Here is a 17,918-nt window from a genome sequence, read left to right on the forward strand (position 1 = left end):
TTGGATTAGGACGTTTAAGCATGCATGATGGAAAAAATGCCCAGCTAGATATATGCTCAAACGCTAACTAATATTGGAATCTAGGGGATAGACTGCCAGGAAATACCAGGTTCGTAAATTAGACTTATATTTTAAAATAAACACAAAGAAGGCAATAAAAAACCAATTTAACTCAAATTAACTCAAAATTAATAGGAGACAATTATTCAAATAATAAGCAGCTTTCCTTATTTTACATATACTGAAAAGTGATGCAGGTTACAAGCCTTCTCTGAAAAACATATAAAATTTCTATAGTCTCCCTACTGCTAATCCAGCACTTTAACCACTATCGTAGATGCTATTTTTTACAAGTAAGGATATAGATATACCAATCTACCATAAACTAGTTATTCAAAAGAATATAGTAGTTGGAGGGATACTGTGGAGACCCTGGTTCAAATCTGACCTCAGTAACAGTAATTTACAGGATAACTTTGGACCAGTCACTCTTTCAGCCTGACCTTCTTCACCAGTTGGTTGTAAGAAAAATAGGAGGAAGCAACACTAGGTACATTGTCTTGAGTTCCTGAACGAAATACAGAATATAAATCTAGCAAATAAATAACTTTCAAAATTTCTATCAGAAAGAAATCCCAGAAAAGAAAAAGAAAAGCAAGTACATGAAGGTCGTTATAATCAGTTAGATTGTTCCTGGCCCCCACAATACCATTTCTACCATCTGCGGTGTCAAAAGATCCTTGAAGACAGAAGGTTCCAATTATTGTTGTTTTTATATTTATAATTTCTTATTTTTTGCACTGCTATTGAAGAAGCTAATAGGTAAGGTGCTTTGATAGGATTTGTATTCAAAAATAATAATTGAAATAAATAAGCTTCACATTACTAATATAGTCAATCTATTATTAAATGCTTATTATATCTTTATAATAAGCTATTATATATTAGAACCTCGGGCATTCACTGAAACTAGGATCAATACAAGAAAGCCTTTTTCCATATAATAGTCAAATAATGACCATAGGGGTAGACAAATTCATATATAATAGTGGTACACTGCCTACTACCTTTAAGGGTCATATATCTCTTACATAACAGGCAAATGTTTTTAGCTAGTGGGAAGGGAAGGGAATCACATCATGCCTATAAGCTTCACTTGTCACTTATGTAAATACAGAAAGCTGAAATACTTAGAACTTTCATCTGATTTCATGTACAAGGAACCTTGATTTAAGAGATTTCCATTTAGTAGTCCATATGCAAAGAACAAATTTCTATTCAGATATTTCCCTGAAATAATAGAATATGGCACTGCATCTGAAGTAGTCTGGATGAAACAAATAAACATGTTAGCAGACATTCAAGCATAATGGATATTCTCTCCCCCTTCAAATAGACTGCATGATACTTCATACTGAATCTAAACCACTGATTATGATTACTTTGTATTGATTTCAACAGTAAAATATAATATCTATGAATCTAAACCTAAATGTTTTAACAAAACAGTATTTAACTGTGTTGTTGGTTTGAGCTCCGAACTTGGCGATTTGGTTGCAAACATTTCGTCCTCATTCAAGAAGACATCTTCAGTGCGCTTTAGATTGTGCTTGTCTGGTGGAATACTGGCCATCTTTAACTGTATCACATTAATATGTGCTAGAAGACTGTCCAGTTCTCTGAATAAACATTGAAATAATAATTTGAAGAAATTCATTCTAATGCCTTATATTCTACCAATAGCTGTAGATATCTCTGTTAAACTTTACTGAATTTCATAAGCACTTGTATATCCAAAATAATAGGTGCTCCTGATAATAAGATAAGAGCATCTTAAAAGCACCAATTTTAACCTCCACTGGCTAGTTTGGCAACTGTCTAGCTTTTCTTAAAGAAACTACTTGGATAAGCACAAAACGTTTCAAACCAAAAAGAAAAGAAAAAGTCCAGTTGCCATGATTCAACTTCCAGATAACTCTACATGGATGACTGAGAATCTTCATTGACATATTTTCCCTAAATACTTATCATAAAGTAAGACTTCCTATTTCCTTTCTCTAATATTTGTGTTTCTGCTATTTTGATTTCTGAAAGATTGAAAATCAATCTCCCTATTTTTTGTCTTTCATTTAATGTCAGGTTTTGGGGAAAGTCAAAAGCTTTAATTGATCTTGTTGCTTCCAACATCCCTCCAAAGCTAACACAAATGTCCACTTCTTAACATCATATTAGTGAAGAAAGTTGGAAACAGCCAGAAGAACTTGCTTTTAGTTTTAGAGATGGGCATTGCAAGACAAGATGAACCTGACTGTCTCTTGAATTCTGACAAATACCATCACTTGTCAGGCTTGTATGATTTGCCTATTGCTTAATAACTTACAGATTTGATTAATCAATTTCTATATTTCATAGCACTTGTAAAGCTGATTTCCTCAAAATTTTATTTATATTTTGGAAAACTGTTAAACAAATGTACCTTTTACATTTGGCAAATATTTTGCCATTTTAACAAAAGCATCTTATATTCCTTTATGAAATTACTCTATATGTGTTGTTATACTTTATATTAGAATTATTTCAAGTGTCAACATTTCCAAAACGTTTATGATAGCCAACAAAAACTGCCCAAAAGTATTTGCTAGATTGAAAACTTTTTTAAAAAGTTATAAGACTACATTTAAAGATTGTTTTATAATATTCATTCAGCATCAATATCAAAAACTTTCAAACAAGACATGAATTCCCTGTAGTATCAATTGATTTAATAAAAATTACACAAAGTATAAAGTTCTTTCTACTATTTCTAAAACTTGGATTCCACATTGGGAAGCAACGAAGTCATCTTATGAATTATAAACATTTATTCCCAACTGCTTACTAATTTACAATTGTAAAATTACTGATATAAATATGATTTTATTGTGAATTATTATTGTAACTATAAATAAATATTTACTGCAGAATAAATTATTCCAGTGTATGATAAAGTGCAGGAACCTCACAATTGCATCACAGCAATTCTTAAGAGATTAGCAAACATGACAGAATAAATGTTTAGGCCCACTTTGATAGATGTACATACTTATGAAGTGAAATATTAGATCATAATGTAAAAGAATGCATTGCAAAGTCATTTTAAACCAAGACGATCAAGCAGATGCTGTCCAGATGTTTTGAATTCATGGCCCAACAACTGTAGCCAGATATGGGAGCTGTTTTTGTAAGACACTAACTGGCCTATACTTGCAGCTATAATATTAGCAAATCAGAATTCATCTACAATTAATACAGCTTAGAGGCAATTAGGCCTTTAGTTAAAGTGCTTGGAACAGAGTAATGTATGGAGTGCAAAGTATATTATTAATGAATCTAGAAAATTCAGTGTGAAACAAAAATTACGTATGAATAAAAACCCAAATTCAGGGATTTAAAAGTTTTTTTAAATCTATTTAACAAATTGAACAGTGGTTTATGTATTTGTCTTCTAAAACTAACAGTAGGAAAAATCTGAACAAAAAAAAATAGGAGTTGTAAATAATAAAGGCAAATCCACAAGCATTACCAAATAGTTGGATTAGGCTTTGGTTTATTTTTTACATTATTAAAGTATTTTATTACAATAATTTCATCAAAACTACCAGTTTTATTTGCATGCCAAACTTTAAAGTCCTATTAAAACTGCCAAATGAAAAGATTTTAACAGTTGTCAACTGAAATGTTGTACATTCTTCTCCAGAAAAATAGCCATCAAAGTTAATGGGATTTAGAAGTATGCATAGAATTTTACTGCAAGTTTAGGCACTCTTATTTTGGATCAAGAATTGTTAGTGAGACTTCAGCTTAATGCGTAAAGCATAGATAAAAAGCTTGTTCAAATATACTGTTAATGTAATATGGTACACTACAAAGTATCTGCTAAAAGTTCAGTACTATATAACAGTAAACTTACAGCAAGTTTTTAATTGTGATGCTACAATTTCCATTTGTAATATCTCCCTATATATATATGTATATATGTATGTATGTATGTATGTATGTATGTTCTGGTTAATTACAAATAAAACATTCATTAGTAACTTCACAAAGTAGAAAATCAAGGTCTGTAGTCATTATTATGAAACAAATATTTAATATTAAAAGCAAAAAAAAAAGTAAAATTGTCCACTTATTAATTAGCCTTTTGGTCAAGTATGTGTATGTATATGTGTGTGTGTGTGTGTGTGTATGTATGTATATATATATGTATGTATGTATATATATATATATATATGTATGTATGTATGTATGTATGTATGTATGTATATATATATATATCTTGTCAACAAAGATCTAAATATACAGTAATATGAATATACAATTGATCTACAACTGTTTGAATCCAAGAACTGCTTTACCATGCAACGCATGTTCCACGTAGAAGAGTACATATGGGAAGGTTTCCACACCCTTTTTTAAACACCAGAGTATTTGATGGGGGGAGAAAATTAAAGCCAGCAAGTAACCGGCCTCTGAATTAATTACGTCTCTCCTCAGTCAAACTGCCATTTCCAGACTTCTATCTAGGGCTTTTCCTTGATAGAGGAAATCCAGAGGTTACCGAGACAAGAAAGAACATGAAGAATTGTAGTAAGCAATACAGCCCGCCTAACCTCCTGTTTCAAACTACATTCTATCCACCCTACGGAGCTGGAGGAGGGTTTAAAGGAGGAAAAAGTAGGCCACTCACATCTTTAAAAGAGGAAAGTTTGCTATGGCGAGATTTTGGGAGGTGGTCGGAGACGAGAGGGGAGGAGGGAAACTGAGGAAGAGAAGAGTATGGAAGACCGGAGACAGCAAAGCAGAAATAATGGGGACGGGAGGGCGGAGAGATCGAGAAAAGAACCAAGCAGGAAAGGAGAATTTTCCTCCTTCCTGCCTTCTTCCGTCCTCCCTTCTCCCAGGGGAACCGTGACCAGCTGGCAGCCGTCGCCGTCGCTATTAGAGCCTGGTAGAATAAGCTCCGACCGAGCCTCCCGGCGGGTTTAGGCCTTCATCACCTGTCTGGGACCAGAGCAAGCAACGCTTCCAACCCTTCCCCCTCCTCCTTCCCGGGTGTGTAGGTATGGAGAGGGCTCCCACAAGGAAGGAAGAGGAAAGAAAAGAAAGCGGAGCTCTTGACCTACCCAGGCAATCTCTCCCTCAGAAGTCTCGGCCGAAGGCGGCCTCAGCCTTCCTCGGAACTGGCAGGAGCCGGTAGAGTCCGGACCTCTGCAGTAGCAACACCCGGCTCCGAAACCCCAACGCCGCTGCAGCTATGGGCTTGGGTGTAGTTAGCGAAGGAGGGGGGGGGAGGCCGGTGTGGATCGGGAGGAGGGCTTTTACAAGGAGGAGCGGCTTAATTTCTCCTTACCTCGATCTCCGGCTTTTCCACAGCGAGAACAGCAGCATTCCCGGAACTCTCGCTCCGCGCCAGCGGCCGCCGTTCCCTTTCAGGTCGCAGCCCCCCTCACAACTCTCGGCCCATCTTCATATCTCCTCCCTCCTCTCTCGGTGTTCCCGGCTTCGTAATGGCGGCGGTTGAGACTCCCCAGCACTGGGTTCGCTGATGGACCCGCGTCTCTCTCTTTCTCTCGCTCTCGCTCTCACAGAGACACTCGGCGCCCCCCTCTCCGCTCCCCGCCCCCACCTCGAACTTTACCTCAGCAGCTTTCCCTGCCTTTCCCTCCCCCCTCCCTGTTCTCGCCCGCCGCCGCCACCGCGGCTCTGCGCGCGCGCGCCCCCGAGGCCTACCCCGGGTGCGCGTGCGCGGGAAGGACCTTCTAAACGTTTCCGTTTCTTTGCTGGGCCTCTGTCGTCGTCGTCGTGAGGTTCCCTCGAAGCCCTGCCTACGCAACATGCGCGTGAGAGAGACAGAGAGAGAGAGCTTCGTCTCGGGCGCGAGCTCGCCCGTTTTATGTATATTAGTTCCCTCTCCTCCCACCGCCCCCCCCTCACACACACACACAAACACACAGCTTGCTGAAAGCGCCACTTTAAAGGGTTTGAGGGGCGGGTGGGGGGAGATAAGGCGACAGGCTCCTCGCAGTTCTCGTTTCGGACCCTGCGACTGAAACTGGTAGAGAAGGAATAACGAAATGTTTGGATCCGACCATTTGGTAAAAGCTGTGGTCCTTAGAAACCGATGGAAATACATGTGTGACTCTCTAGGGAAACGAAAAACCTCTCCCGCCTACAAAAACTTCCGCGATTAAGATTATACATAAATCAGTACGCCGAGAGTTACATCCGAAGGGGCGTTTCTTCCAACGTCTTCCAACGCCGGCTGGTCTGCGCGATTTCTCTTTATGCGTTACTTTCTTAACCCGCCTGTCCTTCGAAGTCTTCGGAGCAACTCTTCAGCTCACCACGGCCCTCTGGAAAAGGCGAAGGAGAGCAAACGGCATGCCCGAGCCTTACACAGACACAACCTTAATAGCTAAATGAAGGAATTCATGAATTTTCCCACCCAACCTACAGCAGGGGCTGGTTTATGTTTGAGGTGCGCTGGAAACAAGTTTCCTTCAAGTGGATCCCTGGATCCCTCTTTGATCCATGGCCGTCCAGGAGGATTTCCATCACAGCAAGTGGACTGAGCCCCTGAAGGAATGGCACATTTTTGGGTACGCCTGGCAAGGCAACTTTGAATGGATGGAGAAGAAAAGGGAGTTAAATTCGGCTCCTCTGTGGAGAGGAGGAATGGATTTAAGAAGGCTTAATTTAACGATAGGCATCACTTAGCTTAAGAAGTTCCACAGAATTTGCAACTGTGTGGTATAATGCTTTCTGCAGTGTTGGCAGGGATGTGCACAGTGTAAATTCAACAGAACTGAGTTTTTGCTGCTAGAGGAAAGTAATACTTTATATCTGGGGGTAAATGACTGCTTTGAGAATGGAAGTGTGAGTGCATCCAAACCAAACAAAACAATGCACTGCATAATTTTTGTAGTCACAATTATAACAAAATTAATAGATTAGGTTGTAATTAATACCTAGCCACTAGGTATGCATTTGCACAATTAGATATGTTCCATTAAACTCAAAAATACATACTATTGCAGGATATCTGAGTCCTTTGGGAGTAGGGCGGTATATAAATTTAATTAATTTAATAAATAAATAAATAAATATCTGAAGTTACCTGTTGCTCATTATCAACATCATTGATGTTACTCTTGCAGTAGATATGAGTGTCCAAAAGCCATATGGTATTTGCTGTTAATAATTTGAGAATTTAAGGAAACTAAGATTTATAAAACAGTTAGAAAAAAATATTTCAATGTGTTATTGATTATGGCAATTTGCCAGGCTAGCATGTATTGGAAAATAACACAAAACTATTAAGTACATGTTTTGATCACTCAGTAGTAGAAAGATAACTTTTACTGATTAAAGGAGCAGGTCCCATTGAATCTTGCTGCGAGTCTCATGACATATACATGGGATTACTGAAAAAAGTTTAAAATATTTTAAATATTAATAGAACGGTTAGGGGTCAAGCTGCACTTGAGAATATTTATGATTTTTTTTGATGTAGAAGTTGTTTACACTTATTAACTTTTTTGCTTGGTCTGTGAAAGAATGCATTGAAAGATGGAGAATTGCTTCCATTGCAAACAGTACACCTTACCCAACAAGCAATTCTACAATATTCTGAAAATAAGGAAAACAAAAATTGTTTTGCAAAGAAAACTTAGGAAATAGGAAGATAAACAGTTGATGAAATCTCAACTATAACATTCCCTAAACGTCCTCTGAGAGAGCCAGCTTGGTGTAGTGGTTAAAGTACCAGGCTCGATACTGGGAGACTAAGTCCTGCCTGAGGATTGATGCCAGCTGGGTGACCTTTACTCAGCCCTAGGAAGAAGGCAATGGCAAACTACTTCCGAAAAATCTTGCCAAGAAAACCGCAGGGATTTGTCCAGGCAGTTGCCAGGAGTCAAAAACTGTCGTGAAGGCACCAAAACAAACAAAAACCCCTCCTCTCCTCCTCTGCTTAGCAGTAGAGAAAGTTCCTGGACATGAATGAAATATGAATTAAATAGACTGAGAAAGCAGAAGAGACAGAGGCCCAAACAGGATCATTGTAAGATATGTGTGTATAAAGTAGGTTGACAGCATATTAATGAAGTAGCTTGGAGTACTGAATACAAAATTGTTTGGACAAGTCCAAGAAAGATTGAATGGCAGTAACTTAGTGGATCCTTTGATCCAATGAAGACACTGAACATTGAGGAACAGAATAGTCTTAAATATAAAATATTCATTGGAGAAAGCTTATTGTTTATAACGTGTAAATACATATTTTTCACACACAGTATCCTTTAAAGTGATTTACAAGAAGAGATTATTGCCATCATTTAAACTGAATGATTTATTTTTTTTAATACTATTCCAACATACTATTTCAAAATGATGTTGGCAGCTGTGAATGACAGAATTGTCATCACTCTTTCCTTTGCCGTTAATCTTTCTAGAAGAATGATCAATATCTTTTCAAATAAAATCCATGCATTTTAAAATGCTCACTGGTCGAGTCTTATTGGCAGTGGAGTGGAAGCACATTTCAATATATATGTAGGTAAGGCTAATGGCTGAGAAAGATAATGTTGATAGGAAATTTGGAAAAATGATAAATAATGCAAAATTGTATTATTAATGCTTAGTTTCCAAAGTGCTGAAGGAATACATGATAGCATTTTGCTACTGAGAAGTGGGTTTTGGCATCCATCTCTAGTTGTCAGTGGAGATTCTCAATCATCCAAGTTATGATTGTCCCAAAAGTGCTTTTTCCAGAAGGCAACTAACTGATCTTTCTTGGAAGTCCAAAAAGTCTAGTTGCCTTTTGGAAAAAGCATTTTGGGACATCCATCTCCAGAATCATCTCTGTATATCATTGGCAAGGCAGAAACAATTTCCTTATCATAGATTGCCAAACAGTAAACTGGAATATTATTACATGTTTCCCGAATTGGATTTTTTAAAACTTCACTAGAAATTGAAAATTTGGGCTTTTCGGGAGGAAGAATGGTATATAGCAGTGATAGCTAACCTTTTCCGGACCGAGTGCCCCAAGTGCGCGCGCACCCCCAAAATTCAATGCGCTTGCAACCCTCCTTGCGCCCCACGCGCATGTGCAGCAGAGACCCGAAGAGCAGCTGGCTGGTGGGAGACGTGCACGCATGCGCAGCGGAGCTGAACTGGGGCAACGGCTTGCATGCCCACAGAGAGAGCACTGTGTGCCACCTCTGGCACGTGTGCCATAGGTTCACCATTACGGGTATATAGTGTAGAAATAGAATTTCTATACATGAACATGCATGCACTGAATGCCTTTTACAGGTTACTTTTTATATTACCATTTCACTAATTTAGATGTTGCTGTATTATAATAAAGTTCAAAGTAACTGATATGAAATTAACATTTTATGGAGTCCTTGGTGGTCTCCGAGCTTGTGTGCCCTTAAAGATACTCAGTTACCCAACTATGTAATATCAGTGCAACTGAGTATGAAGTCCTAATTTATATATTGGACTTTGCCTTCTCAGTGTTGGTGAAGGTGTGGTTTTCTTTTTTATACTTCCGTAATTAAGTTATTGTTTTCTGCTTGATTGCCTGGTATTAATCATAACTTGTTTTTTCATAGTTTAGTTTGTCTCTTGTTCATCCCAGTCAGGTGAAGAAATATTTGCAAGCAAATAATAAAGCTCATAGAGCATCAAGGGTTCCACAATTCCATCCTGAGCTACTTATATTCTCTTCCATTGAATATATTTTATCTTTGGGGAAGAAACTGAAAAATATCAAATGTTAACATCAAATGTTAAACAAATGTATGTAAAATATTCTGAGCTGCTGCAGGGTAGGAGTGATCAGTTGAAATGACTCCCTTTTTCTTTTAAAAATACCCAGTCTGAATAAGAAAGTACTAAAATATCTAATTAACAAAAACAAAAATGAGTTCTCCAGATGGTCAACAAAACTAGGCATGTCAGTAAAGCAAAACTGAAGACAAAATGATTAGAAATTAAAATTCAGTTAAAACATACATGTCTGACAGGCTGAAACAGTTTGTTGACCTGATTCCCTAAAGACAAATACAATATCAGGTAATTTTCTTATAGAATCCTATTTCATGACCAGGGTACCATTTTCTTTGCTGATCACATAATTACTTCAGATGATGTGAGCACTCAGAAAAGTCCTATTAGACTATGGAGATAAGAAGTGGGCCTAACAGGCAATCTGTTGTTTGTATTGCTAGCAGTGATGACATTGGCAAGATTCCGTACATTTTCATAATCTGGATAGCTAGCTTTCCAATAGCAAGAGAGGCATTTGGTAAGGGGGAGACTCAAATTCAACTAAAATAATTTGTTATTTGGGGGTATTTTTGAGTTTACATTGTGCAGCTGTCCTACCCTTTTAAAAGAATATTAAAATACAGGAGATTCTTGATTTATGACTACAACTGAGCCCAGAATTTTGGTACTAAGTCAAGTTACCATGTGACTGGACCTGATTTTACTACTTTTTATGGTGGTCATTAAGTGAGTTACCATGATAATTAAGCAAATCATGTAAGTCCAAATCCAGTTCATCCAATAGGGTTTTTTTTGCCACACAAAGACAAAAAAATGTCACAACATGCCATCATGTGATGGCAGGAACTACGACATGGCCATAAATATAAATGGATGGCATCCAAAATGTGATCATGTGACTGCAGGGTAGAGTGGCAGCTGTAACTTTAAACCTGTCATAATTTCAAATGGTCTAAGCAACTGGTCATATGTCAAGGACTATCTGTAAATTCAGTAAGAAGGTCCTCCACTTTTAATCAGCGTGGATTTGATTTAAATCAACTCGATTTAAATCATAATTTTTAAAGCGCAACTGTCATTTCTGTCCTGCAGCGGCTCCTCTGACCCACTGTTGACTCACCGGCAGTCCCATTCACTTTAATGGGATAGCTGGTGATGTGGCAGTGACACAACAAAGTGAGGGACTTGGCAGGCAGCAGGTAAGTGGTTGCCCGCTAACCGGCTCTGCCATGATGGATCTAAATTGACAGGTGCTCTTTAATATTATATTTATAAGCTGCTTAAAATGTTTCACTTTCATTTTTACTGCTTGCCCTTCCTCCTCACACTTAGAGCCTGTTGGTAGAGATGCATTTCTCTTCAAACAATCATACAATTTGTAGTCTACATAGATTTGCAAAACAATGGGATAAAGGAATATTCCTGAACTTTGTTTTATGATTTATCTCATGGTTACTGTGAAATTGTGTGAATGCATCAATGCAATGCATGTTATCTCAGCTTGCAGAGTTTGGATTCATTGAATGAATTTACCAAATATACAGCCTCATGCTACATAACTAAGCTCCATTTCATGCTGAATAAATTAAATTATTAATGTATCTTAAATAGAAAACTATCTTTAGATAGATTTTTACTCCAAAAGCATTTTATTAAAATGAATTTGATAAAAATCGGAAAAAAAACTGATTTAAATTTTAAAAATCCATTTTTTAAATTTTTTTTAAGAAAAATCAATTTTTATCCACCGTGCTTTTAATCATTGCACTATTTTAAATTTTCTTTTTCAAAGAAAATCTGTTAAGGAGAAAATTCTAAAAGAAATACTATTTTGAAGCAACCTGTGTTTTGGAAAAGAAAAATCAAGACACACTTGAAAGAATGGTTAAGGGGCCTGGTGGCTCAGCAGACTGAAAGCACTGTGATTAACACCAGCTGTCTGCAATTACTGTAAGTTCGAATCTCACCAGGCTCAAGGTTGACTCAGCCTTCCATCCTTTCTAAGGTAGGTAAAATGAGGACCCAGTTTGTGGGGGCAATAAGCTGACTTTGTATAAATATACAAAAAGTATCAAGGCTATTGCTTAATGCATTGTAAGCCGCCCTGAGTCTCCGGAGAAGGTTGGCATATAAATCAAATTTTTTTAAAAAATGGTATCCCAACTTGCACATTACAGGTTGTTCTTGAATTATGAAATTCAAGGAAAAATAGATTGGGGAAATAAAGAAGCCCTATATGATGTGTGATCTTACATATCTTCCTATTTCTTGTTTGAGGGCTAAAAAGAGTCTTGGTCAAGAATAACCCAGATCAGTTCATTTTGACTGTATATTTGTTTCAAAATAGAGATGGCAGTCTGAGGAGGCTGCTTCGGGGTGAGGGTGAAAGAGAGTAGATGATGGTTGAGGCTCCCACCAACCCCTACTCCTGCCCACCTGCCAGATTCCCTAATCCAGGACAGGGATAGAAAAAAGGCAGCCTCTGCTTGCCCCCCCGGGTCTCTTGACATTCAGGCTACCTCACAGCCCTAAAATTCAGGCCCTAACCCTAGCCCTTTCAGTATATCCTTTTTTTTATAATAAAAATAATCATAAGGGCAGAGAACCAGTTGTTAAATTATTTGAATCCCACCACTGGTGAAAAGTCATAATTAAATTTAAAAAATGTAACTATGTCACAATAGAGATTTCTATGTAGACATTGGTTTGAGAGAACAGAAGAGTTTTTTAAACAAATCTTTTATTGTATCAATCAATTAGAAGCTATGGAAACAGCTGGGAAATTAGATTTAGAGTGGGAATGGGAGAAGGTTTGTGACCAGCAGATATCATTCATAATTCCTGGGGGACAGGGTGTGTGGGAGGTTTGATCTATATCACCATAACTCCTTTGATGTATTGATCTATTTGGGGCAATGTTAAGCAAAAAGGTTTTGGATGAAATTATTTCTATAGTGTCTTTCTGTAATATATTACAGTTCCAGATGCCTTTGGGACCTAGAAGAATATAGATAATAGGGAAAATAGATTCTTAGTTATTTTAATGCTACAATAATTTTTTAAAACAGAAATATACAAAATTCACAATGGGAGCAAAGCCCATTATAACTTTGTACCGTAACAAATATATAGAGGGACAGAATTATCCAGTGATAGAGCAAAATTGTTAAACTATATGTTAAGTTAAATAAATATTAGCACTGAACTATGGTAAAAACCATAATATCCAGTCTGTGCTTAGATCTTCCTATTCAATTCAGTGAGAATGAGTTTATATAATTTAAACCACATGTGTCCTTCTCAAAGGTCAAACCTACTCCACGACATAGGCAGTAATGCAAAGAAAAAAAGAATGGTCGCCTGAGGGGGTTCAATGAAAGATAATCTAGGATGTAAAACTACAGACTTAAACTAAAAGTAAAGCCTTTTATTTTACAACAGGACCCCAAAGATCTATATTTTTTTATTAACATGAAGACATTAAATGTACATGAATTTAGAACAAATTATACTTGTAGGAACAATTTTCATTAAATTGCAGTTTAGTTTCTTTTAAAAATTATTTTATTTAAAAACACGTTCTGTTTAAAAAGTGAGCCATTACCACCCTTTTCCTGCCATGTTTTTATACAAAAAGTGTCTTGTCTTCAAGAGTCAGTGTGATTATTTCCAAAAAAAAAAAAAATGACAAAAGGGTTTTATGAGGTCAGAATAACAAGGAATTTAATTTAAGAAAAATATTTAGGAATATTTCATCATTGATTAGACATTGAGGACCTGTATTCCAAGAGATAAATTAATCATATCGATCTTTTCCTAAATCTATAGTTTCATTTATTTTTCACATATTTTAAAAAATCTTTTGAATATTGTTGAGATAATCTGTTTCCTATAAAGCACAACATTTATCTCTGATGTCAAACATCCAGAATTTATATAAATAGTACATAAACAATAGTTCTATTATTAGATTAGTTAGTTATAATTATATTTATTAACATAATACATTAACTAAAAATAGTTAAATTGGCTTTTAAAAGATGAAAAAAAAATGCCTTCATTCAGTACCAAAATGAAAGCAATGCTTTTAGATTGGATATCACCACTAAGAAGGCCATCTTCATTCTGACTGTCTACTGATTTCACTTGTCAGAGGGACCTAAGTAAGACCTTGAAAAAGAATCTCAAATTTCATAAATAGGTCTGTATGAGAAAAGTCAATATTTCTATTATCTTGGTCTCAGTCTGTTAAAAAGACTTGAAAGATTAAAACCAACACTTTGAATGTGCCTGGAATATAGGTGACTAGCTGCAGTAACAAAAAATGTCACAGCCTTTTCTACTGGTGACGCCATGTTTTCCCTGTAAGGCATGAGATTGGTAAGTGATGTCATCTCCCCATCCATGCACCTTTTTGCGCACACATGTGAAGAATATATGGAGCAGCTTTTGAAACGGCTATGCAAGCCAGAAAAAAAAAATGCAGTTGCTTTAACAGTTAAAGAAGAGGTCTCTTGTTTATGCTTCCTAACACTGTGAAGCATCTGTTTGTAACCTTTGCACAGGCCTATTTTCCAATTATTGGTGAATATTATCAATAATATTCAGCTAATATGCTACCGCACTTATATTAATGAGTTATATAATTCTTTAATTGGTTCGTGTCTACATTTCAAATTTGTTGAATTAATCTATCTCCTATACATAAATCATGTTGCTTTTCTTTAAATTTTAGATTTGGCAGTCTTGGAGCATTCCAGTAAAATAATACTATACTACTACCTCCTGAGTAAGTTTTATGTCTACACTCTGTATATATTAATGTTAATTTATTTTTACAAACTAGTAAGTCCTGATATATGCAGATGAGTTTTCTGTTTTGCTCAATGACCTTTCTTGTTATTACTATTGATTTTTTTTTTCAATAAAACAATTATGTCTTGCAGGCATAATTGCAGGCAAGCATCCTCAGACTACTGCTTTTCAAGTATGAATTTCAATTCTCATAATCCCAAATCTGTATGGTTGTTATGAGAACTAAAGTCCAACACCTCCAGAAGCATGAATTTAGATAATGTGATATAGATTCAAGGTTCACAAAGTATGAAGGCAAATACACTGGCAATTATTAAGGTATGGTATGTATTTTATTTGTTTTATGTTATTTCAATTTGATTGAAGCTAAGCAGTGTACAGTCACAAATCTGCACAATAACAATATAAGAGCTTAAAAACAGTAATAGCTTTTTACAGTAAGCACAAAATAAAAACATCAGTGTACAATGCAACATGTTGTGTAGTGAGGCATCTCATTCAGAGAGCAGAGCAAAAGTCATTTCATCTAGTCCCCAAGGCCCTCTGAGTCTCCAAGGTCTAAAAGCTTTCAGAAAATAATGAGAAAAAAAGACCACTACTGTATTATTTCCAGGGCCAAGCTATTCCGTAGGAGAAGAAGCCCCTCCCCATGTCAGTTTTTGAGCACCCTCTTGCCAGAACTCCCAATTACAGGGAATCTCAGTAGGCATTTTATGTACATTGGGTGGGCAGACGCTACTCAGAATAGCCCATCTTGAAAATAATCAGGTAACCCAAGCTTTTCAGATAATAACTACTTCTGTTTGGAAGAAGAACACTATTTCTGGACACCGTGGGAATTAAAAACAAGGGAGAATAAACCAAGGCAAAATAACTAAGGTCTCCTTCAAATCAAGATTTAAGTAATGTAAACAATGTGTATAATTGTATTGTTTGTGTTAATAAAATTAAAGTTTGTTGCTCAACTGGTCTTCGTCAGACCAATTTATAAAGAGTACAGCTGCTGTGAGAAATCTGAATTATCTTGAAGATTTGGCAATTCCTCTGAATAAGCTGAATCCCCATCTGAAACCTAAAATCTTGTAGTTTGAAGGCTACTTCAAGTCAAGCTCAATTCCTGGTGACTGCATGGATGTTTTTCTTTCCAGCAATACAATAGTGGTTTGCCATTGCATTATTCCAGAACTGACTTTGACATCCCAGTCTGTACCAATAGAAAAGAATATTTGTAGCTCAGGGTTGAACTGTGGGGTCCTTGGTGCTCTCTGCACTGTTTAAGGATATAGAAAACCTCAGCACTAATGAATTATCTAATTACCTAATTATCTGGTAATGAAAACAACCAAGCACAAAGACCACTAAGGACCCCCATCCCAGTCTGTCTGTCCTGGGATTTCCTGATAGTCTCTCAAGAATTAATACTAAACAGAACCAGTCCTGTCTCACTTTTTTATAAAATTGAAAACTGGACATATGCTACTATTTGCTGTAATAAGATTAAAAGTACAGAGATACAGTATATCTATTATAGACTATATATTACTCACTATCTTTCTCCCAACATTTGCAAATCATAAAAATTCTCAATATTGTACTAAGTTACACTAGATTCATTTACATAGAACTGCTATATATAATTTGCAAGTGTTATTTCATTTTTTCCTATTAAACAAATTATCTTAATAGTAGGATACGTTGAAATTCTGGTGAGGACATGATGAAGTAGACATCAATGAAGTTGAGGGGACTGCATTTCAATTGAAATTAGCAGCCTGAGGGTGGGTCCTGGTCCATAAAATCTCTCCAGAGAAAGGAGAGATCCAGACAGATGGTCCAGACAGCTGCACCTCATGAGGAGACTGTAGGAACAGAGGTTTTTGCAGTCAGTGTGTGAGTTGAACATCTGGGAATAAGAGATTCCAACAAAGCTCACAGTCATAATGTATCCTATATGGGCACAAAATTCATCCAAGCTCAATTCTTAATCACTTTTGGAATTCCTTTTTACTACTTTTCAAATATTAATAACCTTTGGAATAGCAAGTTTTATGACATTCACTGAGCAAATTTCCTTCAATTCTTAGTGAAACAAGTTTAAGGATGTGGAAAAAATATTGGAATAAACAACCCTTGTTTCTTTCTGTGGGCTCAGGGCCATTACTACTCCAACCTGCCCATAGAGTTCCAATGATGTTCTGTAGATATTGTTTACAAAGCATTTTTGCCATTCTAACAATATGTAAACATTACAACAATTATAGAAAGAGTGAGCACACTATTTGTTCACAAATACAGCTGGAAACAGGCTTATAAATGCAGAAGGAATTATATCTTTGTATCTAAGAAAGTTTCTTCCATAGTAAGTGGAGTTGCAAATGGTCATACAAATTCACATATGGTCTAAAAACATGGATGCTGAGGAGATGGTCAAATTTATTTTGTCTCCTTTTGTATAGAGCAGGAGGAAAGAACTTTTGTTTTTCCAGGATTGGTAGGAGTGTGGGATGGGGCATTAAGTGAAATCTGTTCTTTCCATCCTTCTGTTGATCAATAAAGAGGAATGCGGTTTGATGCACTTGATTTTCAGTGTTTTATTTATTATATTCATTTAATGGATTATTAATTGTAAGATACCAATAGAAGAGAATATTTGTAGCTCAGGGTTGAATTATGGGGTCAAGCCAAGTCTAAAAAACAGTAAAGAATTCCTGGAAATCTGGCATTCAGATAAATCAACAGGCACATAAAGATAAACAACATCTACAGAGACAATTAAAAAAACAAAAAGTAAACAAAAAGATCAAAACATCTCACCAGCAATCAACACACAGTTGAGCAGAAATTAACACCAAGATTAACATTAGACCAACAATGAAGAAGCAAACAAATATTCCAATCAAGGAACTACCCAACAAGCCAACAGTAAACAACCCAATCAAGGAACCACTAAGACCACTCTCACCAACATGGACAGGGCAAGCCACTAGTATGACAGCAAACCACAGTCCCTACAAGCACTGATAATGTTACCTAGTTTGGTAGTGAAACATCTGCAAGAAAACTGAATATATCTGAGTATATCAAGAATCCCATAATTATAAGCTGCCCAGAGTTGCTTTTCAAAGTAAGATGGATAAATAAATAATAAATAAATAATAGCCTGTCTTTATTATTTTCATAAATAACTCAAGGCTGCAAACAAAACTAACACTCCCTCCTCCTCCTATTTTCTCCCACAGCAACAACAACCCAGTGAGATGGGT

General features: G+C 36.4%; 1 protein-coding gene and 1 long non-coding RNA gene across 6 annotated transcripts in view; one reads left to right on the plus strand and one right to left on the minus strand.

Moving 5' to 3' along the window:
* Window positions 1–8,533, minus strand: part of ARHGAP5 (Rho GTPase activating protein 5) — a 45,509-nt gene extending 36,976 nt beyond the window's left edge. For 2 of the 4 annotated variants that reach the window (XM_034417986.3, XM_034417984.3), the window contains exon 1: window positions 5,390–8,533. The gene's annotated coding sequence lies outside the window, so the exon portion shown is untranslated. Of the gene's footprint in view, window positions 1–5,162 lie in introns of all 4 variants that reach the window. The other 2 variants (XM_034417985.3, XM_087874941.1) reach the window with 2 other exon arrangements.
* Window positions 6,366–15,123, plus strand: LOC117665762 (uncharacterized). Of its 2 annotated transcripts, XR_004591468.3 has the most exons (3): window positions 6,366–6,638; window positions 14,576–14,629; window positions 14,787–15,123. It is a non-coding gene; the product is annotated as an uncharacterized LOC117665762 (long non-coding RNA). The 2 variants fall into 2 exon arrangements; XR_004591467.2 differs by lacking the exon at window positions 6,366–6,638 and having other exon boundaries at window positions 12,088–14,629.
* The last annotated feature ends 2,795 nt before the right edge of the window (window positions 15,124–17,918 follow it).

Source organism: Pantherophis guttatus, chromosome 1, assembly GCF_059756535.1.
Source record: "Pantherophis guttatus breed Tessera chromosome 1, ASM5975653v1, whole genome shotgun sequence".
NCBI classification, from domain to species: Eukaryota; Metazoa; Chordata; class Lepidosauria; order Squamata; family Colubridae; genus Pantherophis; species Pantherophis guttatus.